Source organism: Somniosus microcephalus, chromosome 6, assembly GCF_052327205.1.
Source record: "Somniosus microcephalus isolate GS21.2 chromosome 6, FLI_Smic_1.0, whole genome shotgun sequence".
Lineage (NCBI taxonomy): Eukaryota > Metazoa > Chordata > Chondrichthyes > Squaliformes > Somniosidae > Somniosus > Somniosus microcephalus.
This window is the reverse complement of record NC_140992.1, coordinates 201,550,691-201,577,347: the sequence shown is the minus strand read 5'-3', so window position 1 is coordinate 201,577,347 and position 26,657 is coordinate 201,550,691. Positions and strand designations below refer to the sequence as shown.

Sequence of the window (26,657 nt, the reverse complement as noted above, 5' to 3'; positions counted from 1 at the left end):
GACAGAGCAGCTCCCCAGAGTTACAAAATAGAAACAAGGGCCCTATTCTCCCAACTCCCATCATTGCTGGTTTGAGGTTGAAGCTCTCGGAACCGACCTAGCCCACGAGCCCTAATACTGATGCAAGGATACCATCGAACCATTCACTCCATCATTCCCCACACTGCTCCATCACCACATGCTTCAACCTCTTCCCCGAGACTGCACCAGTTGGCGATGAGGCTTTCAGGCATCATTTTACACAATGTGGCCTGTTTAGGCTCTAAATGGTCCCCTACACATTGAGCTGTCGTTAGGAACATCACTTATTTAACGAAGAGAATGGCACTGATCACATGATTGAAATAGTTTTTTTATTTACTGATATTAAACATGATCATTTCAAAAACAATGAATTCACTTTTCATGAGTTTATATAAACAGACAACTCATCAGGACAGAGATACTGAGGACATGCGTCTTGTGTAATACAGTACATATGGACAATACTTTCTATATTGGGCCTGAAGGGCCTGTTGTTCAGGAGCAGCAGCTACATTTGCCGCAGGTTTTCCCTTTACACACACAGCCATTGGCGCAGTTCGTGCATCCTGCAGGACAGCAAGAGCAGCAACCTGAGAGAGGAGAGGGCAAAGGCAGAAATCAGGAACAATGAATGAGTTCAGTGAAACAGCCCCAGACCCTCCCATTGCAGCACTCAGCTCCTCCCTAATAAACTAATCTGTGCCATATCTCCAAGTAACCCGTCTGAAGATGCCCCGCCTCAGAAGCCCTGCCTGTCAGTCTGTCAGCTGCTGCATTGGGGGTAAGATTTGGGAGCTTGTGATCTCATCAGTCTGTCCCACCCACTGTTCAGAGATCAGCTCTTCAGGGTAGAACTTCCCGCCAGCTAGTTTCACATGTGGATATTTCAGGGGCTGGGATTCCATTGCTGTGAGCTCGATTAAACGCTGCTGTTCCCCTGTTCAGGATGCGCCCTCATTTCCTCCTCTGTGAAACACCTTGAGATGTGTTTCTACAATAAGGATACTGCTGTAAATCCTGGGTAAAATAGCATCCACAGCAATGTAGCAGCAGTGGACTAAACTTTGTTAGGACAGAACTTCTTCACCTATCTGATAAGCGAAATGGTGACTTTAATGATTAATTTAGTTCACTAGGTGGCGATACTGAGCATCTCAGTTACAGTCCCACCAATTGGAGCAGCTTGAAGATCGGAGCACCAACCCACCGGACTCACTCCATCTGGTCAGTGAGCATTCCCCAGCAGATTATGGTCCCGACATTAGGGTCTTTGCTCAGCGGGTGCCGTTTAATTGAATTTCCTGGGTTGATTTAAGTATTAGGTGTTGGGATTGGAGGTATGGTCTGAATCCTGAAAATAGGGTAAATCTGGTTCCGGTTTAGGGGCAGGATTAGGATTGGGTTGATTAATTTGGGTTGGTGTATTTTAGGGTTAGGTTCAGAGTCTTGCTGGTTAGAGTTGGGATTAGGGTCAGAGTTAGGGTTGGGTTTAAGTTAAGTCCCGACACTGGTGATGTGCCTCAATAATTCCGAGACTCGATGTTAGCGAAACAAAACAAGGCTTTTATTAACTTAGAAAGTAACACGTAAGAGAGAGAGGTATCTTCCTTCTGGAGACTGAGGCCAGACTGAGCTAGCTTACAAAAGGGGCCAGGTATGGGCGGAGCCCTACACACAGCACATTCCAGCACATTCCAATAAACAATACAATGAGGACTGGGGGAAGGGAAATGACACTGAAACCGACCACAGTCACAGGCAGTGATGAATGGAATATTTCATCACAACTGGTTCCAAACAGACTGGAGTGAAAGCCCGGGGACATTGTACTTTTCTATTCTGGTCCTCTCTCAGTTCTGCCCAGAACTATCCGTCACAGAAATACAATGTGAGGAGCTGTAAACAGTCCCACAGTTACTCACTTTTCTGACAGCTTCCAGCTTTGCTGGTGGGACATCGGCAGTCGGAGCACCTGCAGGTTTTTTCACAGGAGCAGGATCCTGAAAACAGGAAAAACAAAGACATTGAGTTAAGGTTCAAACCCGGAGAAATGCCCCGGTGTGGAGGAGCCCCGGCTCTTTGTCCCATTCTGTTCTGCAGTTACTTTAATAAAGAGCCTGCCCTCCAATCCTGCTCCACCTCAGTGAGACTGAGCCGGGACACTGTGCTGAAAGGACTGCACTAGTCGCCACTCACCATCCAGGCAGACACAGGGCTTCGAGTCAGACATTTCACCAACTTCTTCAGCTTCCAGCCCTCACCCAATCAGCGCTTCTCGATCTGGTGCCCTTTGCTGAATCGGAGTCGAGTTTTATGCGGTTGTGATCGGTGGGGAACCGGCTGCAAAACCGGGGAAGGGGCGGGTTGGTCCGGGCAGAATGCACCCGGGACACCGAAGTGAGTCAGCGGCTGAAGGTTTGAATTGCACCCGTCTCCTTCACTCACAACACGGCCCCAAAAGATTTCTCAATAACAGCAATTACCCAACATTTCCCGTGGAATCGCCGTGTGTCTGAGCGTCTGTAACACGTTTCACACCCACGGTCTGGGGGAGGCCAGGACTGCACGTTCTGTTTGAGGTTTATTGACCGATTTCACTCTAGATATTTGTTACTTTCTGTGTTGCACATTGCTCTCCCAAGTCACCCCCAGCTCCCTGTGTCCCAGAGAGACTTTCCACTTGCCTTAATATCTACAACACGGGTTTGTATTGGCAGCGTCTTCAACATCGGAAAATGTCCCGAGGTTAACAAACGAATGGACACCCAGAGAAGGAAGGAGGTGTGTCGAGGGTGAACAAAAGGGACTTAAAGGAGGCGGAGAGGTGGAGAGGTTTAGGAAGGGAATTGCGGAGCATGGGACCTAGCCTGCTGAAAGCACAGCCGCCAATTGGTGAAGGATGGGACAGGGAGATGCACAAGAGTCTAGAGTCAGAAGAACAAAGTTTTGTCTTGGAGGGGGTGGGGTGGTGGTGTTGCAGGATTCGAGCAGATTGCAGAGATACGGAAGCGTGAGGCCATGGAGGGATTTAAACATGAGGATGAGAATATTAAATTTGAAGCATTGGAGACCGTGAGCCAATCCGTGAGTGATCAGGAGCTGGAGCTGGTGCAGGATAGGATACAGGCAGCAGAGGTTTGGAAGAGTTGACATTTACAGAGGATGGGGAATGGCAGACCAGCTGTTAGAGCATTGGGATTGTGGAGTCTCGAGGCGACAAATGCTTGGAGGAGGGTTTCAGCAAACGATGGGATGAGTTTGGGCTGTAAGCAGGTGACGTTATGGAGGTGGAAGCTGTCGGCAGTGTTTGTAATGAAGAGGATGTGGGGTGGGTAGTTGAGCTCGGGGTCAAATAGGACGTGAGTTTGCGAGCAGTCCAGTTCAGTCTGAGACAATAGTCACAGAGGGGATGGTGTTGGAATTGATGGCAAAGAGTACAAGGATTGTGGCCGGGGGCAAAGACAATGGATTTGATCTTCCCAGTGCTTAACTGGAGGAAACTGTGGCATATCTGAGACTGGATATCTGACAAGCAGTCTGACAACGCAAAGGCAGTGGAGGGGTTGAGACAGGTGGTGGAGAGTTAGAGCTGCATGTTGGCAGTGTACATGAGAAAACTGATCCATGTGCCTGATGTCAGCAAGGAGAAGTGCACAGATGAGGAAAAGGAGGGGGCCAAGGATTGATCCTTGGGGCACTCCAGACGTAATGGTGCAGGGCTGGGAGGAGAAGCTAGTGCTGAAGATGCTCTGGCTACAAATGATAGGTCAGAGTGCAACCAAGTGAGGGCAATCCCACTGAGCAAGGCAATGAAGGAAATGTGTTGGAGGAGAAGGTGTGATTGGCCACGATAGAGGCCGCAGAGAGGTTGAGGAGGATGTGGAGGAATAATGGACTACGATTACAATCAATGAGGGTGTCGGTTAGGGCCGGTTCAGTGTTGTGATGCGGTGAAACCTGATTGGAGAGGTTCAATCAGGGAATTGCGGGAAAGATGGGCATCGATTTGTAAAATTATAACACTTTCAAGGAATTCGGAGAGGAACGGGAGGTTGGAGATGAGGCAACAGTTTGCAAGGACAGAGAAGGTTTAAAGCAGAGAAGGTGCTGAAAGTGAAATTCGGAAGGGTAATTAAGGTTAAGTGCTTTACTTGACAGAACTAAATTTCTAAAATGCATAACCGAGATAAACATAAGAGTCAAACATTCTTTCAGTACCACAACAGTAACAGGGCAGTCAGAGCAGAGGTGAAAGCCATAATTGATGCAAACGGAATTAAAACTGAAGTTGAGCATAAAATAGTAAACATTCTGAATGACTACTTCCTGCAAGCAATCACAACAAAAACGTGAAGTGTTTTAGAAGAATAGTCACTGTTGTAATGCAGAGAAACACCACAGGAAATGTGCACACAGCAAGGTCCCATAAATAGCAGTAAGTTAAAGGACAAAGTAATCTGATTTTAGTGATGTTGGTTGAGGGATTAGTGTTAGTCAGTGCAGTGGGAAATCTCGAATGTAACATTTTTTATTTTGGAAACGTCAATAATTTCCAAGAGATGTCGGACCCACTCTCCCCCTCCCCCAATAAATGTGGTTTTGCAGGATTATTAGCTGAACTGGCGGTGGAGAAAGCCAGAGGACACACCCAGGCACGAAGAGATTAGAAGGAACCGTGTGCACCAGTGAACAATAAACCAGCTCAGCACTACTTAAAATCACCTAACCTCTGACTATTGTAAGTAGCCGGATCGGTTAGAACGTGCATAGGCCTGTGCTGGTGTTTTGGGCAAAGAGCTGGTGTTTGCAGTGTTGAAGTCTGGTGCTGAGAGCAATGGAGCCGACTCAGAGAAGGAATGAGTGTTTCAAGGGGAGCTAAGATCGGAGATTTCTAATTACAGATCGCCATAGGGATCCTTTCTGATTCTAAATATTTACAGCGTGATTAAAAACAAACTCCAGTGTAGCTCAGTCTTTAAACAGCCAGGAAGTGCACACGGTTCAAAGGTCACCTGTGCTCCTGGCTCCTCACACTGACCAGACAACTGGGCAATTCTCACCTCTCCAGACACTGTGGCTTTGAATCGTGCTGCACTGAAAGCACTTTATCAATGGAAGCTCTTGTTGCAGATATCGAGGCAAGTGGGAAACTCTCTGGGACACAGGATCTGGGAGAGAAATCTGCAACACACAAACTAACAAATATCTAAAGTGAAATCGGTCAATAAACTTCAAATAGAACGTGCAGTCCTGGCCTCCCCCAGACCGTGGGTGTGAAACGTGTTGCAGACGCTCAGACACCCGGCAATTCAACGGCAAATGTTGGGAAATTGCTGTTATTGAGAAATCTTTTGGGGCCGTGTTGTGAGTGAAGGAGACGGGTGCAATTCAAACCTTCAGCCGCTGACTCACTTCGGTGTCCCGGGTGCATTCTGCCCGGACCGACCCGCCCCTTCCCCGGTTTTGCAGCCGGTTCCCCACCGATCACAACCCCATAAAACTCGGCTCCGATTCAGCAAAGGGCACCAGATCGAGAAGCGCTGATTGGGTGAGGGCTGGAAGCTGAAGAAGTTGTTAGTGAAATGTCTGACTCGAAGCCCTGTGTCTGCCTGGATGGTAAGTGGCGACTAGTGCAGTCCTTTCAGCACAGTGTCCCGGCTCAGTCTCACTGAGGTGGAGCAGGATTGGAGGGCAGGCTCTTTATTAAAGTAACTGCAGAACAGAATGGGACAAAGAGCCTGGGCTCCTCCACACCGGGGCATTTCTCCGGGTTTGAACATTAACTCAATGTCTTTGTTTTTCCTGTTTTCAGGATCCTGCTCCTGTGAAAAAACCTGCAGGTGCTCCGACTGCCGATGTCCCACCAGCAAAGCTGGACGCTGCCAGAAAAGTGAGTAACTGTGGGACTGTTTACAGCTCCTCACATTGTATTTGTGTGACGGATAGTTCTGGGCAGAATAGAATAGAAAAGTACAAGGTCCATGATTTCACCTGATTTAATTCCCATCAGATTGTCCAATCTAAAGAGACTCGAGGTGATAACACTGCTGCTTAAATACGGGTTTTAGAGTGACATCGGAAAGATGATTTTATAGACTTATCACTAGAAATAGGTTTGGAGAGATACTGACAGTAACATATTCACCCAAACCCCCTCATAGTGTCCTGAGGAGGGGTATCTTCAGACGGGTTACTTGGAGATACGGCGCAGATTAGTTTATTAGGGAGGAGCTGAGTGCTGTAATGGGAGGGTCTGGGGCTGTTTCACTGAACTCATTCATTGTTCCTGATTTCTGCCTTTGCCCTCTCCTCTCAGGTTGCTGCTCTTGCTGTCCTGCAGGATCCACGAACTGCGCCAATGGCTGTGTGTGTAAAGGGAAAACCTCCGACAAATGTAGCTGCTGCTCCTGAACAACAGGCCCTTCAGGCCCAATATAGAAAGTATTGTCCATATGTACTGTATTACACAAGCCGCATGTCCTCAGTATCTCTGTCCTGATGAGTTGTCTGTTTATATAAACTGATGAAAAGTGAATTCATTGTTTTTGAAATGATCATGTTTAATATCAGTAAATAAAAAAACGATTTCAAGTCCTGTGATCAGTGCCATTCTCTTCGTTAAATAAGTGATGTTCCTAACGACAGCTCAATGTGTAGGGAACAAGTTAGAGCCTAAACAGGCCACATTGTATAAAATGATGCCTGAAAGCCACATTACATAAGTGAAGTTTGGGAACCTCTGCTCTACTCCCTTCCCCCTCAGTTGCTTGTCTAGCTTCACCTTAAATGTATCTATATTATTCGACTTGCCTCAATACTAGGCACTTGTTTAATTACAGTGAAAGCTGCCAAATCTGCAAAGAAATTTGCTGCAACACTGGATGGCACAGGTTAACATGTCCTGAGATAAGATACATTGATGCTGGTGGTTTGTGTGTGTGTGGGGTGGAGGGGGGGGGGTGCTGTTAAGAAAATCCCTACAAGCTAGAACTCAATGACTTGTGGGCCACTAAGGGGGCACATATATGCAGTCACATTGCCAAATGATGGGCAAAAATTGTGACTGTCAGGATGTATGTCACTAATAGTAAGGATTCAGTGTTTGAAATGAATAAACACTAAATCCCATCCCCACTATGTGAGGAATGCATTATTTGAATTTGCAATATCTAGCTGTGTACACTAAAGTGTTTTCGACCAATATTCAGCTTTTCTCATAACACATATACAGAGAAATTAGACTGGAATCTACCATTTACTTCTAAGCTTCATAAGATTCCTCAATTTGCACCCCTTTGAGCCATCTTACATTACCCTGTGCAATCACCATTGCAGTACAATACTGAGTGAAATTAGTGACAGAATCTTCAAAGAGAAAGACATACACAGAGATGCTTTAACCTGTGCTACATTATTTAACAATATTGGTGAAAAAGACTAGATAATTATAGGTACAATTATGAATTAAGTGAATCATAATATCGTAGCATGCTGGGCTCACTTGTTTACAACTTAGCAAAGTTACATCCAATGTCTAAGGTTACAACTGTAAGATGTGCGGAATTACCCCTCACCCCGTCCAACAGGTTTTAGAGTTTGGACTTGAGACTTATGAGAAATTACACCAGACACACGGGTTCTGTCTTTAACCTTTTATTGTTCCTAAGACAGATTCAAAACTCCAACCACTATTTGAGCAGTTCACCAATAATATTACAGGAAATCATACAGACAACCACCCGCCGATGATCGGTGCAGCGTTGATTGTAGGTCCTCGTAAGCGAAAAGACTGGCCAGGCCCCTCCTTCCTCTGACTACTGCTTGTTACATTTACCAACTTTATTTCACTTTGTAAAACCTTTTTGCCTGGCAAAGCATTTCAAGAAATATTAAAATTAAGGGTCTGTATATACTTTCTACTGAACCCCCTCATGTAATTGTCACCAAAATGTTTTTGAGTTACAGTTACATGAAAATATCCTGCGTTTTCTGTAGTAACTTGATTATTTCTTGTTGCTTGCGCTGTCTCTTGACACGACACGTTAGCGTTAGCAGGCATAACACAATTATCAACTGAATGATGATTAGAATGTGTGAAATAATCCTTATCCAAGGATGAACCTCGATATTCATGCCGATATTCCTCCAAGACAAATTGTCCCCGACTTTAAGTACTTCCGTCCTTATCTCATGACTCTTCGGGGTCAAAACGTAATAATGTTTTTGAGACTGATTAATACGCTTCATGAATCCTATCAGGTACTCGGGCAGGGGTGGTATGTTGTATCCAAATCTAGCAACATATTGGTGTAACTGCTCTTTTAGCTCATCTTTTCAATTAATAGTCAGTTGGTCATGCGAATATACATTTAATAACACCCGCGCTCCAATCCGTACAGGTTGGACCAGAGTAAAACAAAATGTTCCCGTTGCAATAGGACAGATCAGATTATCATACTGGTATTCCTGTTGTATGGTGCTTCAGCCAGTTGCAGCACTGTTTCACCGGGTATACTTGCACCAATTTTCTGACCCAACACATAGTCAAATTCAGTTGGTAGGTGGACATAGCCTTTAAAAGTTGATCAGTCACCCACGAGGGAAGCCTCACCTCAGCAATTCACTATAGGTTTTCCCTGGCTTGCTGCACCAACCAAGATCCACACATTATACACACGTCATTTCGCGCGGCTTCGTCGAAAACATAAACTTAAATTTAATAATGTCCAATATCTTTACAATACACACAGCAAGTTAAAACATCAGACATCACTAGTAACACCACTGCAAGCATTCAGCGAAATCACTCCATACACAATAATAACATTTCCTTTCTTTCCCCCTGGTCACAAATAGTTAAAATTGGTCAGAAATCTTAAAAATACCAAGTGTTGATGTGATTGCCTCATTTCCGGAACTAGAAAGCACACAATGTACACCAACCAGAATTTCACCGTGGCCACGATAAAAGTCTGGTTTTAATAGGTTAATTAACTCAGAACTCCAATTAATCCTGATCAATTTTTTAAGCTAACCAGTATCACTTGAAAAAGAAATGAAGAAGCCACAGCCACATTAACAAAGAAACAATCACCCATGCCTTGTAAACATTCAAATTCATTTTCCTCCAGGCACATTGGCAACTGTAACTTCAAGGCTGAAGCTTATCTTTTGTAAAACAATTAACAAATTTAAATTTAAATCAATTAACAAACTTAAAACAGCACACACTTGTCCATCATTCAAGACAAGTCTTCAAAGGGTTAAACAGCTTTTGTACAGCTCTGTACAGAAAAGAGGGTGGAGCTAAAACAAACACAACAGACACTTTCTTTCAAAGACAGAAAACTTCCACACTTTTAACACACACTTCCACACAAACTGAGATTCCAGCATTCCTTTTAAGATTCCTTTCACTCAGCAAATCCTGTGTTTTACTTGTTTTGGACAGAAACTGATAGCGTCTGTGTTGATAAAACTTTTAAGTTTCCCTCTACCATTAGCCATTTCGGTTTTTGGTACTAATAAAGTCTAAATCTTAGGGGTGTTATTCTCTTTCTTTTACTACATCGTGGGGTAGTAAGAATTTGTAGGTCTCGCCTGTGAAAAGAAGGTGACTCCGGACCTAGGGTCGAGGAGGCTTCTACAGCTCCTGCACCCTGTTCACCTTTACTTGGATCATACTGTACCTGGTGAGACGTGCCATTGGGCATTTCCTCTGTATCATCCCAGCAGACCGGCTGCATCCCAATCATGCTCATAATCATGGTCTGTTGTCCCCTTGACCTGCTTGTGGGTTGAAAAAGCTTCATCTGGTTAATATGAAACCACTTAACTCTCTTAGGTAGCTGAACTGCATACACCATGGGGCTAGCCTTATCAATGATACTGTAAGGTCCCTTGTACAATGGTACGAACACACCCACCTTTGCGTAGTTTTGAACCGTCACCTGGCTACCAACCTCCCATTCCTGTGGCTTACTTGGGACCAGAAGTAATCGGTTGCCTTGGTGAGCCCTTCTGATATTGTGGGTAGCTCCCAGGTGTAACTCTCTCAGAGTTTCCCACAAGTCATTTAGGAACTTATCCCTGGTTACCTCTTTGATCTGTTTCTCTGTTAATGTAGGAATCAGTAAGTGTGTTGGGGTTCTCATGGGTCATCCTGTAACCAATTCATGCGGAGAATATCCCGTTCCCTTTGACTCTGTACTGTGTATATTTATCAGGATTAGAGGCAGTACCTCGTCCCACTTGGTGGGGCTTTCATTCAGTTCTTTACATAAAACCAGTTTTAGGGTACAGTTCATTCTTTCCACAACTCCCGATGACTGCGGGTTGTGAGCTACATGCCATTTTCCTTCAATCCCCAACAGTTTAAGAGTAGCCTGCATCACCTGACCTGTGAAATGGCTCCCTTGGTCTGACTCCATTACACGAGGGAGTCCCCATCTAGAGAACACCTCTTTTACTAGTGTTTTTGCAGTTCACAAAGCCATGGCTGTTTTACAAGGGAATGCTTCCACCCATTTAGTGAAATTGTCCACTAACACCAGACAATATTTATTGTCCTTCTTAGTAGTGGGTAAGGGTCCAATAAAATCAACCTGGACACATTGCCATGGCCCTTCAACCCTTTGCGTATGTCCCAAAGGTGCCTTTTTCCTGTGTGGGTCGGGATTATTGGCAGCACATATCAAACAGTTCTTACAAAAATCCTCCACATCTCTCCTAAGGTGTGGCCACGATCCTACTCCTTCCACTCTCTTCCAGGTGGTTTTGGGTCCTGGATGTCCCGCCCCTGGACCTCCATGTGCTAGTTGAATGAATTCCTCCCAGTGTACCTCTGGGACTACCCACTTGTCACCTTTAAACAGCATCCCTTCCCTGATTTCGACATCCCTAGCTCCATAGTGTCCCTCTATGTCTCTTCCCTCTTCCTTTTCTTTTATAATTGCCCTTAGCACTACCTGAACAGTTTTAAGATCTGCTGGGAGGGGTACCTTACTCTGAGCAGGGGTGACAGTGACCACCACTCCTGACTGGTAAGGGTCCCACGGGACTCTTCTCTCTGCACCCCTCCGAGCCAGTTCCTAGAAAGATAGAAACATAGAAGATAGGAGCAGGAGTAGGCCATTCAGCCCCTCGAGCCCGCTCCGCCATTTAATGAGATCATGGCTGATCATCCAAATTCAGTACCCTGTCCCTGCTTTCTCCCCGTATCCCTTGATCCCTTTAGCCCCAAAAAATATATCCAACTCCTTCTTGAATATATTATATGAATTGGCCTCAACTGCCCTGTGTGGCAGAGAATTGCACAGGTTCACCACTCTCTGGGTGAAGAAAATCCTCCTCATCTCAGTCCTAAAAGGCTTACCCCTTATCCTTACACTGTGACCCCTGGTTCTGGACTCACCCGCCATCGGGAACATCCTTTCTGCATCTAGTCTGTCTAGTCCTGTTCGAATTTTAAAAGTTTCAATGAGATCCCCTCTCATTCTTCTAAACTCTAGCGAATATAAGCCTAATCGACCCAATCTCTCCTCATACGTCATTCCTGCCATCCCAGGTATCAGTCTGGTGAATCTTCGCTGCACTCTCTCCATGGCAAGAACATCCTTTCTCAGATAAGGCGACCAGAACTGCACACAATACTCAAGGTGTGGTCTCACCAAGGCCCTGTACAACTGCAGCAAGACTTCCTTGCTCCTGTACTCGAATCCTCTCGCTATGAAGGCCAACATACCATTTGCCTTCTTAACCGCCTGCTGCAACTGTATGCTTACCTTCAGTGACTGGTGCACAAGGACACCCAGATCTCGTTGCACTTCCCCTTTTCCCAATCTATTGCCGTTCAGATAATAATCTGTCTTCCTGTTTTTGCCACCGAAGTGGATAACCTTGCATTTATCCACATTATACTGCATTTGCCATGCATCTGCCCAATCACCCAACTTGTGCAAATCATTCTGGAGTTTCTCTGCATCCTCCTCACAGCACACACGCCCATCCAGCTTTGTGTCATCTGCAAACTTGGAGATATTACATCTAGTTCCCTCGTCTAGTTCATTTATATATATTGTGAATAGCTGGGGTCCTAGCACCGATTCCTGCGGTACCCCACTAGTCACTGCCTGCCACTCGGAAAAAGGCCCGTTTATTCCAACTCTTTGCTTCCTGTCTGCCAACCAGTTCTCTATCCAACACAGTACCGTACCCCCAATCCCATGTGCTTTAACTTTACATGCTAATCTCTTATGCGGGACCTTATCGAAAGCCTTCTGAAAGTCCAAATACACCACATCCACTGGTTCTCCCTTATCTATTCTACCAGTTACATCCTCAAAAAATTCCAGTAGATTAGTCAAGCATGATTTACCTTTTGTAAATCCATGTTGACTTTGTTCGATCCTGTCACTGTTTTCCAAGTGTGCTGCTATTACATCTTTTATAATGGACTCTAGCATTTTCCCCACTACCGATGTCAGGCTTACCGGTCTATAATTCCCCATTTTCTCTCTACCATCCTTCTTAAATAGTGGAGTTACAATAGCTATCCTCCAATCCATGGGAACTGTTCCAGAGTCCTTAGAATTTTGGAAGATGACCAGCAATGCATCTACTATTTCTAGGGCCACTTCCTTAACTACCCTAGGATGTAGATTATCAGACCCTGGGGATTTATCGGCCTTCAATCCCATCAAATTCCCTAACACCATTTCCCTACAAATATTGATTTCATTCAAGTCCTCCCTCTCATTAGACCCTATGTTCCCCGACATCTCTGGGAGGTTATTTGTGTCCTCCTTTGTGAAGACAGAACCAAAGTATTTATTTCATTGGTCGGCCATTTCTTTGTTCCCCATTATAAATTCCCCTGATTCTGACTGCAAGGGACTTACGCTTGACTTCACCAATCTTTTTCTCTTCACATATCTATAGAAGCTTTTACAGTCAGTTTTTATGTTCCCTGAAAGCTTACTCTCATAATCTATTTCCCCCTCTTAATTAATCCTTTTGTCCTCCTTTGCTGAATTATAAACTGCTTTTTCTGCCCAAATTATATGTCCTCTCCTTGCATCTTATGCTATCCCTAATTTTCCTTGTTAGCCACGGCTGAGTCACCTTTTTTGTTTTATTTTTATGCCAAACAGGGATGAACAAATTCTGTACTTAATCCATGCGACCTTCAAATGTTTGCCTATCCACCATCAACCCTTTAAGTAACGTTCCCCAATCCATCCTAGCCAACTCGTCCCTCATACCATCGTAGTTTCCTTTATTTAAATTCAGGACCCTAGTCTCTGAGTCAACTACTTCACTCTCCATTTTAATGAAGAATTCTATCATATTATGATCGCTCCTCCCCAAGGGGCCTCGCACAACAAGATTGCTAATTAATCCTTTCACATTACATAATACCCAGTCTAAGATGGCCTGATCTCCAGTTGGTTCCTCGACATATTGGTCCAGGAAACCATCCCGTATACACTCTAGGAATTTCTCCTCCACAGTATTGTTACTAATTTGGTTAGCCCAGCCTATATGTAGATTAAAGTCACCCTTGATAACTGCTGTGCCCTTATTGCACGCGCCTCTAATTTCCCGTTTAATGCCATCCCCAACCTCAGCATTACTGTTTGGGGGTCTGTATATAACTCCCACTAATGTTTTCTGCCCCTTGGTATTTCTCAGCTCCGCCCATACAGATTCCACATAATCAGAGCAAATATCTGTCCTTATTATTGTGTTAATCTCTTCTTTAATCAACAATGCTACCCCACCTCCTCTTCCTTTTTTCCTGTCCTTCCTGAATATTGAATACCCCTGGATGTTGAATTCCCAGTCTTGGTCACCCTGGAGCCATGTCTCCGTAATCCCAATTATATCATATCCGTTTACATCTATTTGCGCAGCTAATTCATCCACCTTATTACGAATGCTCCTCGCATTAAGACACAAAGCCTTCAGGCTTGATTTTTTAACACTCTTAGGCCTAGAAATTCAGTATCGCCATGTTTGGGGCGCAACAGTCGAGCGTGCGCTAAATTTAGCGCCCGGCGCAACTTAATGCCACCTTCAGCTAAATTGAATTGCATCTCCCCAAGAGGTTCTTGCTGCGCTAAAGCAGGCACTGCACGACTATCCTAAGGCACTAAGCTGGAGAGGCGAGGCACTACCACCGAGGGCGGGTGCAGCGCAGGTGCGGCCAGTTAGTGATTGCAGATAGACACGCTGGTGCCGGTCACCTCTTAAAGGGGGAGGGTCAATTTGGCTTGCAGCCATGCCCTACACATTGGAGCCCTGACTCTAGGCCTGGACAGACCTGCTGCAACATCGTTACGCCTACGACCATGGAGAGGGCCAGGGAGTGAGTGCAGCACTTCAGTGAGGGGGCCCTGAAGGTTCTGGTTGGCGCAGACGACCTATCCTCTTTCCGGACAGTGGCAGGAGGCCGCTGCCCAACGAATATCGAAAAGCTTGGAGGGAGGTGGCACACAGAGTGACCTCCAGCAGCATGGTACCTAGGACCCCAACGCAATGCAGGAAGAAGTTCAACGACCTCACTCGGGTTGTCAGGGTGAGTACCCTTTCCAGTATCCTCTTCATCCCTGCATGTGCACCTCACTTTATGGCCAAAGGGTCCTGAAAGCCCCAATGCCCAGCCCTCATCGAAGACCTATGGGCCTCTCATGAAAATCACATGCACAATCACCGCTTTACACACTGTAAGGGCTATTCAACCATGGGAGGCAGTGCAGCCAAGATCAGGCCTTCACAATGTAAGGGCTATTCCACCATGGGAGGCAGTGCAGCCAAGATCAGGGCTTGACACTGTAAGGGCTATTCCACCACTGTCACCTTCAATGCCACCGACAGAGACGTCCTGCTCCTCAGCTGAGGCTGCAGATCTCTCTGAAGCAGGTGGCAGATCTCAGTGACCACCTCCCTTCTGAATCGAAGCCTCCGAATACACTGCTCCTCAGACATGTTGAGGTATGAGAACTGCTGGCGGTATACCCTGGGAGGGTAAGGCCTCCTGTGCCGATGCCTGTTGGCCCTCCTCCATCTGGCCATGATTGGCACTCTCTCTCTGCGTCTCTGAGCCCTCTCAAAGCAATGGAGAATCCCAACATTTCCACCCACTGCAGCCCCCATTATATGTGGCCACTCAAGGCTATGGCACTGAAAAATCAATCCAACTGCAAAGCTCTGGGCTGAAGCCAGAAGTACCTGTGCGAGCGCTGAGTCAAAGCAGAAAGCTCTCTCCCTTTGTCTCTCTGCAAATCTCTCTCTCTCTCACACAGAAGGAGTGGTCCAAAATGGCTACCACAAAGAAGGCAGGAAGAGCCCCCTTTAAATAGCGCCCCCCCAGCCCCACAGCGACTGGGAACCATTCCACTCAACCAGTCGCTGGGAGCGCCAGGCAGAAAGAAGGGGGGTGCCACTGAAGTTCCGGTTCGGGGCGCACCAAGGGCGTTGCACCATGAAATGACGTCAGGATCTGCGCGCGCAGCTGAGCGGGCGTTGCGGTTTTGTGCCACCGCTAAATGTCCACTCAAGTTCTCGAGAGGCGCAGATCACGCTGCACCCGGGCGCTAGCCGCTTTGCGCCCCACTTATCGCCCTCTTAAGGTGCTAGTGGCTGGCGCTACCAACTGAATTTCTAGGCCTTAGTCCTTTTAGAATTCTTATTTACTGTGGCCCTGTTTGATTTATGTGGTTTCACCCCGCCGGACTCTAATCTAAACAAGGGGTGAATGTGGTAAACCACTGTTATAGTTATCACTGTATATTGTTCTCACTGTTCTCACTGTCACATCACTACACGAGGTCGCCTCTTGTCGCACTGTTATACCTGGGCTGACCACCTCCGACTCCGCCCATTACCTGCCCAGGTATAAAGGTAGCTGATTGGCTAGTATTCCTCCCTGTTGGATCGGATCACCCACGAGGGTGGGCTCTGTTATTTAGCCAATAAAAACCTTCAGTTACGTTCTTAACTCGTCGCCTTTTATTGGACTAATTGATAGGCATATCAATTTACACCCTTGATTACTCTGCATTCCACTTTTGCTTTTCTCCTTCCTGTCTTTTGTTTCTATCCTTGCTTCCCTTTCCTCTGTCTCCTTGCACAGGTTCCCAACCCCCTGCCATTTTAGTTTAAACCCTCTCCAACAGCACTAGCAAGCACTCCCCCTAGGACATTGGTTCCGGTCCCGCCCAGGTGCAAACCGTCCATTTTGTACTGGTCCCACCTCCCCCAGAACCGGTTCCATTGTCCCAGGAATTTGAATCCCTCCCCCTTGCACCATTCCTCTAGCCACGTATTCATCTGAAATATCCTTTTTTTCTACGCTGACTAGCACATGGCACTGGTAGCAATCCTGAGATTACTACCTTTGAGGTTCTATTTTTTAACTTACCTCCTAACTCCCTATATTCAGCTTTTATGACCTCATCCCGTTTTTTACCTATATCTTTGGCACCTATATGCACCACGACAACTGGCTGTTCACCTTCCCCCTCCAGAATGCCCTGCAGCCGCTCCGAGACATCCTTGACCCTTGCACCAGGGAGGCAACATACCATCCTGGAGTCTCGTTTGCGGCCGCAGAAACGCCTATCTATTCCCCTTACAATAGAATCCCCTATCACTATATCTCTCCCGCTCTTTTTCCTCCCATCCTGTGCAGCAGGACCACCCATGGTGGCTGCTGCTGCCTTCCTCTGATAAGCCATCTCCCTCAACAATATCCAAAGTGGTATATCTGTTTGAAAGGGGGATGGCCACAGTGGACCCCTGCACTACCTGCCTGCATCTACTACTCTGCCTGGTAGTCACCCATTCCCTTCCTCCCTGTGCAGCCTTCACCTGCGCTGTGACCAACTCCCTACACGTGCTATCCACGATGTCCTCAGCATCGCGAATGCTCCATTATGTATCCATTTGTAGCTCCAGCGCCGCAATGTGGTCTGTCAGTAGCTGCAGCTGGATACACTTCCCGCACACATGATCATCAGGGACACAGGAATTGTCCCTGATTTCCGACATAGCGCAGGAGGAGCATGCCACGGGGCTGAGCTGTCCTGCCATGACTTACCCTTTAATTGATTTAAATTAATTTAAATCAAATCAATACCACTAATTACACTACAATTAAATTATATACTCAAGGGTCCTTAGTTACTAGCACTCCCCGATACACAACAGAGACCTTAGAAACTATAACCACAAAAATTAAGACCTCCTAAATTTTATAAACTATTAATCTTAACTGTCAAACTATAGAGTAGTATAAATACTCACTTGGCCGTACTCAGCCAATCAGCTGCTTCCACTTGCCCGCGTCACTTTTTGAATCGTGACGTGGCTCCGGAACACCGCCGCCGGTCTGTGAGATTGGTAAGCCTGTGTAAAAACGCCCGCGAAAGTGAGTTTAAGTACTCACTGTACCGCCGCACTCTCCGCTCCTGACACTGGCCTCTGTAAAAAAGCCCACAAAAGTCAGTTTAAGTACTCACTGTACCGCCGCTCTCTCCGCTCCCGACACTGGCCTCTGTAAAAAAGCCCGTGAAAGTCAGTTTAAGTACTCACTGTACAGCAGCTCTCAACACTTTCCTCTGTAAAAAAGCCCGCGAAAGTCAGTTTAAGTACTCACTGTACCGCCACTCTCTCCGCTCCCGACATAGGCCTCTCTGGTGAGTCTGGGCTGCTCTCTCTCTCCCTGCTCCTTAACTCCTCGGTCTCCGCGCTCAGTCTCCACCCAGGGCCGCTCTCGCTGCTGCCGCCGGCTTTTTGATTGCCTTTCCACCTGGGCTCGGTTTTAGAGTGGGCCTTGAACTTGTGGATGTAATACTCGTGTTCTTTTCCCTTTACAGCTTCCAATATTGTTGCCAACATTGGGGCTGTGATCAAAGGCTTTCCATCCGCTGACTTAAATCCTCGTCTGGCCCAATTGGCCAAATATTCTGTACATGAGTTGCATGTAAACATTGAGTCGGAGCAGATGGTGTAAGGAAGGGGAAATTCTGTGGGGTGTGTGACCACATAGGTGACTGCGGCTAATTCTGCCTGCTGAGCACTAAGAGTATTGGGGAGTAACAGGGCTACTTCCACGTTCTGATCCGGATCGTAAATTCCGCATCCTGTTTTCCTTTCTCCCTTTTCCACGAAACTCGAGCCATCCACATAGATGTCTCGCCCTTCGGGGTATATTCCTGATTTAAAACTCCCTTTCGTTTCCCACACTCCCTCAACTGTACAAGTATGAGATTCTCCCTTGTAATTAAGGTTGACGGCTAATTTAGGGTCTCCAATGGCTTCGACCTTAATATTCATGCCTTCTAACAGTGATGTCCATCTAGCTATTCGCACACTAGACACTGTTCCCTCTTTAACTTTCCCGTCTAAGAGTAAATGAGTTGGGGTGTGATGGGTTAATAGAGTGACGGGTTGGGTTCCTGTGAACATCGCAAAATGTTTTACCACCCAAAAGGTAGCTAGCAGATGTCGCTCGCAAGTGGAATAGCCTCTTTCCACTTCCACCAGGACTCTGAAGGCATCGGCCATCGGTCTCATGTGATGGTGCACTTCCTGCATAAGGACGGCACTCAGACTGGCGTCTGTAGCTGCCACTTCCAAATAAAAGCTTTTCCCAGGATCGACAGCTCCCAAAGCCGGAGCTATCTGTAGGTCTCATTTTAACTGGACAAAGGCTTCCTCACATTCCCCATCCCACTCCCATTCTACACCCTTCTTCAATAATCTCAGTAAGTGGCCTACTGTAGCTGCCTATTTCTCAATGAATTCCCTACAGTAACCTGTCAGACCCAAAAACGATCGGAGAGCAGTTACCGAGCCTGGTTGGGGTAACTCCTGCACCACCTTACGCCTAGCCTCATCTATCACACGTTCCCCTGGTCGAATAGTGAGTCCCAGAAACTGAACCTCCTCTTCCCCTATCTGTGCCTTCTTGGGATTAACCTTAAATCTGGCTGATTAAGCAATCCCAACAACTCCTCCAACAGTTTCTCATGTTCTCCTTCACTTTCAAAAAATAACAGTAAATCGTCTACATACTTAATCAGTTGATCTGGGTGACTGAACTCCTTTATGCATGCTTCCATGCACTGATGAAAAATAGAGGGGCTGTTATGGAATCCCTGTGGAAGACAAGTCCATGTATACTGTTGTCCTTTAAAGGTGAAGGCAAATTTGTGCTGATGCTTGGGGTGCAACAGGATGGACCAAAACCCATTTGATATGTCTAGGACCGTAAATACCGTGGCATTCCTAGGGATGTTAGCAATCAGATCTACTATGGCTGCTACTGTAGGGGCACAAGCAGGGATGTTCTTTTTCAACACTCTATAATCAATGGTCATTCGCCAGGATCCATCCGGCTTCTTTACTGGCCATACAGGAGAGTTCACGTGTGTAGCCAAGGGTCTCATGATTCCTTGTTCCACAAGGGATGTTACAGCCTTTTCCAAGTCCCTCTCTGCTTCTTTGGGGAAGGTATATTGTTTTTTCGGCGGAGCATGGGCTCTCCTCCTACCCTGACTTCTACCCCTGTCACCCTCCCACAATCGAGCAAATGTGTGGCAAAAACCTCTTTGTTAGCTTTAACAACAGCTGTGTACCTTTCTCGCACTCTTGCTATTAAAGTTTGTAAATCGTAGGGCCCTGTCGGAGTCACTACCCAAGCCTCTCCATGTCTTGGAGGTATTACTGCCACTTCGTCGCTACTCTCCATTCCTCCCCACAGGCAGTCGTTGTGCATGTCTACTATCACATTGTGCTCTAACATCCAATCCAAGCCTAGAACTGTAATGTATGTACCTTTAAGGGGAGAACTACTTTTAAAGCTCCTGTATACTGTAGTACTGGCAGTGACCACACCTGTATATAAACCCTGAATAGGGATCTGTACATTTAGTTCTAGAGTAACCCTCATTCAGTAAACACCTGTTGATTGTTCCCTGCAGTTTCTTGTCTAATTATTGAAGGGCACAACATCAAGATACACGGATCTAACATTGGCGACGAGCAGATTCAAACCTACCTGCAACGCTGCATCACCTCCCAGGGATTCGCTCCTGGAGAACAGTGGAAGAAGGCCGAGTCCAGAAGCACGGGCGTCGACCACGGGAAACCCCCCAGTCATCCAGCGGAGATTGAGCATCGCAGGGGAGGCTGTCGAGAGCCAGGCTTGGCTTTCCAGCATGGTGGTCCAGCGAAATGGGCTGGCAACAGGTACTGCGCAGAACCTTCCCGGACAGCGGCGGCTAGAGCCGACCGACGGCACAGAAAAAGACCGAGCAGCATCAACGGGAGAGAGAGGCATGCAGGAAAACGCACAGAGCGCAGCCGGTCTTCAAGGGCCGAACAGCATCAATGGGGGAGAGAGGCACGCAGGAAAACGCGCAGAGCGCAGCCGGTGTTCAAGGGCCGGGCAGCGTCAGCGGGGAAGAAAGGAAAGCGCGGGAGACACCATTGTGAGCCGCAGCGGGGAAGAAGGGAGAGCGCGGGAGACGCCATTTTGAGCCAGTCTAACCACACCCAGGGATGCCGAAGAGTGGCAGTGTCACAGCGTTCAACAATGAAGTCAAAGATTGGACGACATATGTCGAACACATAGAAGTGTACTGCAAGGCGAATGAAGTGCCAGATGACAGGAAAGCGCTGGTATTGTTGAATTCAATGGGTGCAAAAACGTATGGCTTACTGCAAAACCTAGTAACCCCAGAGAAGTCAGTGGAAAAGGATTTTGAAAACATAGTGTCAATCCTACAGGACCACTTAGACCCCACACCGCTGCTGATAGCGGAAAGATTTAAGTTTCACAAAAGGAACCAGCATAAAGATGAAAGTAATGCTGAGTATTTAACGGAACTGCGCAAGCTATCGAAACAATGCCAGTTTGGAACGGGACTAGCAGATACTTTAAGGGACAAGTTTGTGTGTGGGTTTCAAAGTCAAGGAACCCAGAAACGGCTTCTATCAGAAAAGGATCTTACGCTGGACAAGGCTTTCAGCATGGCAGTATCACACGAAGCAGCAGCACAGGGCGTGGCAGAGATACAACGGAGACTGCAAGAATATGGCACAAATGAAATGTCATACGGAACAGTGAAGTGCTATCGCTGTGGCAGAACAACACACGACCATAAGGATTGCTGGTTCAAGGACAAAGTGTGCAGACAGTGTGGAAAAGTAGGACACATAGCAAAAGTCTGCAGGTCAGGAAAGAAAACCAGCAGCAAGAAGTCTCCACAGGAGAAGTACAACAAGGTACATAAGGTGACGGAGAGTAGTTCAGATGAACAGAACAGTGATACAGACTCCGGAAGCAAGGAGCTGGGTTGTCTGAAACTACATAATGTGATCAAAACGGAGGATCACCAAACTATCTGGGTCACGCTCAAGATAGCAGGAGTCCAAGTGAAAATGGAATTGGACACAGGATCAGCCCTAACAGTCATAAACCGAAGGGACTACAAGCAGCTATTCTCACATATACCCTTGAGAGATATAAAGCTTGTCTTGATGACGTACACGGGGCAAAAATTCTACCCCAAAGGAAAAATAAGGGTGAACGTTATATATAACGGCAAGGAAACACCAAAAATGGACCTATATGTATTGCCAGATGGAGGACCACCACTACTAGGACGTGAATGGATCCGGAAGATACAGCTAGATTGGCATTCCATACAAGCACTGACTGTAGATGCCAAAAAGGATGACGACGTCACACCTGGACGACTGTCAAAAATGCTAACTGACGCACAAGATGTGTTCCAGCAGGGACTCGGAACACCAAAAGGCATAACAGCGACGATCAAAATAGAGGAAAATGCAAGCCCAAAGTTTTTTAAGGCCAGACCGGTACCTTATGCGATCCGCCCAGCCGTCAAAGCAGAGCTGGAAGGTTTGGAACGTTCAGGAGTACTGTCCAAAGTGGACTGGAGCGAGTGGGCTACACCCATCGTTCCTGTAATGAAGAGGTCATTGAGTAATACGCCTGGGGAACCAAAGAAGGTTCGCATCTGTGGGGACTTTAAGGTGACAGTGAACCCAGTCCTTCACACTGTACAATATCTGCTTCCACGGATTGAAGATATTTTCGTTCGCTATCTGGAGGGAAATGCTTCACTAAGATTGATCTGGCCCAGGCGTACCTGCAAATGGAGGTAGAAGAAGCCTCGAAACAGTACCTCACGATCAACACTCATAAAGGTCTCTACCAATACAACCGGCTGGTGTTCGGGGTAGCATCAGCTGCGGCTATTTGGCAAAGGGCAATAGATCAAGTCCTGCAAGGGATTCCAGGGACCCAGTGTTATTTGGATGACATCCTGGTCACGGGCGAAAATGACAGTGATCACCTCGCCAACCTGGAGCAGGTGCTCACTAGATTGAAGGAATATGGGCTCCGAGCTAATCGCCACAAATGCGAGTTTTTCCAGAAGCAGATCTCATATTGTGGCCACGTTATTGATAAAGAGGGGTTACATAAGTCCCCTGAAAAGATTGAGGCAGTAGTCAAGGCTCCGGCACCGGAAAATGTGTCACAGTTCCTCGGGCTGGTGAACTATTACCATAAGTTCTTGCCGAATTTGACTACAGTACTACACCCACTGAACACCCTACTGCAAACAGGGATACCATGGAAGTGGAATGACTAATGTAAATGAGCTTTCCAGAAGAGCAAAGAATTGATCACATCAAAAGAGGTGTTGGCTCATTTCAACCCAGCACTACCAATTCGGTTGGCGTGTGATGCATCTCCCTATGGCATTGGAGCGGTGCTGTCGCACAAATTCCCGGACGGCTCGGAGAGGCCAGTAGCCTTTGCGTCTCGGTCACTAACCTCAGCCGAGCGTAACTACGCCCAGATTGACAGGGAGGCCCTCAGCCTAGTGTGGGGAGTGAAAAAGTTCAACCACTATCTGCACGGGCAGAAGTTCACCTTGCTGACTGACCAGCAACCACTTATCTCCATCTTTAATCCAAAGAAGAGCGTTCCGGTGATGACTGCGCAACGGCTACAAAGATGGTCCCTTTTTCTAGGGGCGCACCAATATGAAATCGAGTATAAGGGCATGAAACAGCATGGAAACGCTGATGGGCTATCACGCCTGCCACTGCCTACTGCGGAGGAAGCACCAGCAGTGGATCCTGTCAAAATATTTAATTCGACTATAATTGAATGCTTGCCAGTAACTAACGCTGGTATAGAGAATGAGACCCGAAATGACCCGGCACTGTCTCGGGTATATGATTTGACGGTGAAGGGATGGCCAGCACATGGCAACTCACTGTTGCCAGCATTCTCATCCAGAAGAGAACAGCTGTCAGTATGCCAGGGGACCTTGATGTGTGGATCCCGAGTGGTAATTCCACCCAAGTTAAGGGAGAGAGTGCTCAATGAGCTTCACGAAGGTCATCTGGGAGGGGTGAAAATGAAAAGCCTTGCTAGGGCTTACGTGTGGTGGCCGGGGATCGATCAGCAAATCGAGGACCTGACAAAGAGCTGCTCGGGATGCCAGAAGGTCCAAAATGCACCACCACATGCCCTTCTACACCCATGGGAGTGGCCCTCATCTCCATGGCAACGGGTGCATATTGATTTTGCTGGTCTATTCATGGACTCAATGTTTTTAATAGCCGTGGATGCGCACTCGAAATGGCCTGAGGTGCTCAAAATGTCCTCCACCACCACGGAGAAAACTATTGCAGTCCTACGGACCATTTTTGCCAGGAACGGCTTGCCAGAGCAGATTTGCTCTGATAACGGACCACAGTTTGTGTCCGAAGAGTTTCGAAGATTTATGAAAAGGAATGGGGTAAGGCATTACACATCCGCCCCGTATCATCCAGCCACAAATGGATTGGCTGAGAGGTTCGTACAAACCTTTAAAAAAGCAGTAAAGGCCATGTGCGATGACGACATTCCACTGCAGCATAAGGTGGACAATTTCCTGTTAGCCTACAGAAATGCGACACATGCAGTCACCAACCAGACCCCGGCCATGATGTTCTTTAACCGAAGGTTGAGATCTCGTCTGGATTTGCTCAGACCAAATGTACGAAGAGATGTTGAGAATAAGCAATTCCAGCACATCAATGAGAAGCCGACAAGGAGATTCAATGTAGGGCAACCAGTCTTGGCCCACGACTACCAAACAGAGAAATGGCAACCAGGAACGATATGCACACGGCAGGGGCCACTAATGTACACAGTGGATGTTGGGGTGAACATTGTGAGACGCCATGCTGACCAGATCCTAGAGTCACAGGAACGAGTCAACCCCATGTCTCGCCCATACGTACCTGGTGATGAACCCGACGTACAGGTAGCATCTACCCCAGAAACAGTAGCATCGGAAGTGGATGAACCAACCGACGACAGGGGGCCAGAATCGCCTCTGCACCAAGAGCAAGACACTTGGGAAAGGCGCTATCCAGAAAGGATCAGGAAGCCTCCCCAAAGACTGAATTTATAAATAGACTATTTTCAGTTCATGTTTCATGTTAAAAGTATTAATTGTAATTAGTTTGATATTTAATTGTTAAATGAGTGTTATGGTACTGTTAATCTAAAAGGGGAGGAATTGTAATGTATGTACCTTTAAGGGGAGAACTACTTTTACAGCTCCTGTATACTGTAGTACCGGCAGTGACCACACCTGTATATAAACCCTGAATAGGGTTTTAAATATCTGTATATTTAGTTCTAGAGTAACCCTCATTCAGTAAACACCTGTTGATTGTTCCCTGCAGTCTCTTGTCTAATTATTGAAGGACACAACATCAAGATACATGGATCTAACAAGAACCCCAATCCCGGTTGGTCCCACTTCATTAATATGCATGTCCACTTAGTTTGGAGGGATCCTACTTTAAAATTTAGGGGTTTAGACACCGCCCCAGCCATTGAATTGCCGGTGAAACCACCTAACACATATGGTTCCCTACTCGACCAAGGTGATGTCATCGAGGAGGGGGAATGTACCACCGTGCTAGATGCTCCAGTGTCAACCAAATAATCTCCCTTCTTCCCCTCAACAATGATGTCTACTCAAGGTCTACCATATTCGTCGTACCTGAGTGGACACAGGTACTCGGGCTGGGCACAGCCTCTTCATGCCTGTGTCTCTCCACAGTCTTTACCCTGAGCAGCATGAATTTCCCCGAGATTGCCTTTTCTCCCATCCTTCCAAGCATTCCTGCACACATTTAGAAATTAGTCTAGCTGTTCTCTTGTCGTCCTCCTCAAGGGGGTGCGCGCTAGGATCATTCCTTGATGCAATTTTGTTCTTACGGGGCTTCCCGCACTCCTGGATAAAATGGCCCTTCCCTCCACAGTTATAACACATCTTATCCCTCTTTTCAGTGAAACCCTCGTGTTGCCATTTTTTTAGGGGTTGTTTCCTTCATCTCACACACCTTGCCCTTTGGTTTGTTAATTGTCCCTGTGTTTCTTTTATCAAGCTTTCTTTTTTCAAACACCAAAGTTAGCTTCCTTAAAACCCTTTCCTCAGTGTTATTTTCGTCTGTGGGATCAAAGTCCGACATAACAGACTGTAAATATGGCAGACTAAGGGATATCAGAACCCGTAGCCAGTGATTTCTGGGTTATCCCAGTAAATCAGCTCGCTCCTACTCCCCCACCAGTTGCTTCCATATATGTGGGCCATCGTCTGTCGGCAAACACTGTGGGTGGTTCATTGGGCCCCTGTTCTATCTCTGCCATAGCCTTGAAGGGATCCTCTGTTCCTACCCCCATTGCCTGAGCAACCCTTAATTTTAAATTCTCATACGTCCCATTACCAATCTTCATGTCAGGTGGGAGGCTGCTAAACACTTCAGGACTGAGAGTAAATAATAATAACTTCTTCTTTTCATCCTTGTCCATTTCACTTACAGCTACTCTTTGTTCAACTGCAATGAAATGTCCTTGGTGTTCACCTCCCATTTCTAACTTTTTAATGTCAGACGCCATGTCTTTCAAACTCCTATTATCATAATTAACAAAGAATTCCCTGTTCAAGTCACCCCTCTCTCCCGGTCGGGCGTCCACTCCCGGGGCGAGATACCTCCGTTGACGTATGGGGTTCATTGGGGAAGGCGCAATAGGAGGTGGTTTAATCTTTTTCCCAGGTATAGGTCCTAACTCCCCTTCTTCTTCAACCTCCTCCCACTCACTGTCTGATGATAACCACCCAAATACAGGCTGTTCCCCTGGGGTTATAGCACACAAAATTCCCCTTTGCACTGGTCGTTTTTCTTCTAACACTTTAACCTTCCTTTTGCATTCCGCATGGTCCTGCTGCCCACCCAGTTTCACAACCAGTTTCTGCATCACCCGAATGGCAGCTTTCAAATCCTCATTATCCTTCTCTGCTTTTTTTGCCCGTTGTTGTTGGCTACTAGCTTCCTCTTTCCAAGCTTTACTCTCGTTCCCTTGATTCACACACTGACTTTCCAAATATTGCTCTTTATTACACCATCTCGCTTTCTCCTTCTCAAACACCTCTTTATCTTTCTCACTACCTTCCCGTTCTTCCTCTAATTCCTTAAGAAGCCGGTTTACCACAGCTTCTCTATCACTGGCTTTTCCTGCC

General features: G+C 46.7%; 1 pseudogene across 1 annotated transcript; it reads right to left on the bottom strand.

Annotated features, from left to right (window-relative positions):
* Nucleotides 1-336: 336 nt before the first annotated feature.
* LOC147116358 (uncharacterized) lies at nt 337-2,589 on the bottom strand (annotated as a pseudogene). The gene is made up of 3 exons (XR_015078792.1): nt 2,221-2,589; nt 1,947-2,024; nt 337-614 (listed from the first exon to the last, which is right to left on the bottom strand). The product of XR_015078792.1 is annotated as an uncharacterized LOC147116358 (transcript).
* Nucleotides 2,590-26,657: the final 24,068 nt, after the last annotated feature.